Source organism: Gossypium hirsutum, chromosome A08 (assembly GCF_007990345.1).
Source record: "Gossypium hirsutum isolate 1008001.06 chromosome A08, Gossypium_hirsutum_v2.1, whole genome shotgun sequence".
Classification (NCBI taxonomy): domain Eukaryota; kingdom Viridiplantae; phylum Streptophyta; class Magnoliopsida; order Malvales; family Malvaceae; genus Gossypium; species Gossypium hirsutum.
The window spans coordinates 97,441,112-97,443,368 of record NC_053431.1 but is presented as its reverse complement, the minus strand read 5'-3'; positions in this window follow the sequence as shown (position 1 = coordinate 97,443,368).

The following is a 2,257-nucleotide window of genomic DNA, read 5'->3' as shown; positions in this document are numbered from 1 at the left end:
CTATTACGGTACTTGGCATTTTCCCATTCGGTACAGTCGAGGTAAGTTATCCCAAGTTCGACACTTTTAAGGGAAACAACACCCATATGAAACCTTATTTTGATAAGAATGATAGCAGGAATGAGGAGTATAAACTCCTTGAACCACAATGACCATTCAATGGAGAGGTAAGTCGAGCTTAGACTATAAATAAACGCTTCTCAAGAGGCAACCTGAGTACTAACGGTTTTAAATTATTTAAATTCAATTTTTAAACATCTAGGTCACTAACAGAGTCTTTGAAGCACAGGTTCCCAACTCCACACAGCCGTGCTTAAGGCTGTGTGACCAACATGGATGGAAATACGGCAGTGCGATACAGTCGTGTGAAAACAGCGTAAAAGTTATCTTTCCCAACACGGGATGCGATAAGTGGCCACGGGCGTGAGACCTTGCCGTGGCCAAATCTGCCAAATGCACACGGGCGTGCAACACGCCCGTGTCTATGTGACAGCCCAAAATTGACCCTAGTCGGGAAGTGGTTTCGGGACCGCTAAACCGAGTCACCGAAATGTTTGAATGTGATATTTATTGTCTAGAATATGTAATTATGAATGTGTGAAAATTTCAAGCTTCGATTTAGTCGATTGCATGTGAATTTAGTCAATAGGACTTATGTGAGAAAATTTTGAAACGTGATAGGTCAAAGCATAAGGACCTATTAGTGCATGAAATAAAAAGGGGGGACTTGCATGTCAAATTCCCCCTAATTAGTAGTGGCCGGCCATGACAAGCATGGTAGACCAAGTGTGATGGGTAAGACATGTCATAGACATGTTGTGTTGGTGCATCATGGGTGGAAAAAAATAAAATAAAGAGCATGGGCATAAAATAATGAAAGGGAATATGATGAAAAAAAAAAGGTGTGTGGTTGTTTTTCCCCCCCATTGCCGTGAGTTAAAGAAAAGAAAAGAGAAAAATTTTGTTCATCCTTTTTCATCTTCATTTGGCCGAAAATTCTAAGAAAGGAGGAAAGGAGTTCTTGCTTCATGTTTGGTTTGGAAGAGGATTAGGAGGAGGTTTGGCCATACTTGTATCTAGATCAAGGTATGTTTGAGGTTGTGCCATGAGATTCATGCATGTTTTTTTTAGTTGCTAGCTTGAGTTCTAATTAGCCCATGGTTCAAATCTTTGCTATGTCATGGGGATGATATTCGGCCTAGGTGGATTTTGTATTAATGCCATTGCATGCTAAATATGAAGCTTGTTAATGATGCATGTGATGATGGATTGATGATTCTTGAATCTTCTTTTTAGCATTTTTGAGTGAGCACATATGTGCATTGGTTGCTAGATGGAGAAGAATCGGCTAGCAAGTTGTGTGCTAAGGCCGAATATAATTTTTGTATATTAATGAGTAATGCATGTGTTAAATTGATGGAAACGGAGAGGATGCTTTACTAGTGTATATATGTGTGTATTAGCCAAGTTTTGAACTTGAAACAAAAGGGTGTTTAGTTAATACAAGTGACCATACTTGTAGAATGTATTAAGTGTTGAAATCGGCCCCAACATAGACATGCATATTCGGCCATAGGAAGGAGATTGGTGTTGCATGTATTCGGTTAGAGGCAAGCATATTGATGCTTTTGTCTTGGCTTAGAAAATTCGGCCAAGGGGGAAAAATTAGCTAAAATGTTGAGTTTGATTCATGATTCCGTACATATGTGACTTTAATGTCTAATGTATAAAAATGGGCTAAGTGCCTTGTGTTCCTCTTTCCGATGCTCAAATGATTAAATCAATTTATTTGTTTAATTAAGCTCAAGAGCAAAGGGGAACTAAATCCGATAAAGGGAAGGAAAAAGTGGTCGAATAGCTATCGGAATCGTTCGACAACACCCGAGGTAAGTTCTTGAGTAAAAGAGCTTAAATTATGATTTGATTAGATCATGTTTTAAGCAAACCAAAATCATGCTCTTTGTGTGGCTATTGAGCCGAAATTGCAAGAATGATAAATGTCTTGTGTTTGAGTTTTACTAACGAAAACGAAATACGAATGTGCCATGATTTATTGTTAAATGTGCATGGTTATTTGAATGATGTCCGGGCTAAGTCCCGAAGGCTTTGTGCTAAGTGACCATATCCGGACTAAGATCCGAAGGCATTTGTGTGAGATACTAATTTCGGGCTAAGCCCGAAGGCATTTGTGCGAGTTACTAAATCCGGGTTAAGTCCCGAAGGCAATTGTGCGAGTTACTATAACCGGGCTATGTCC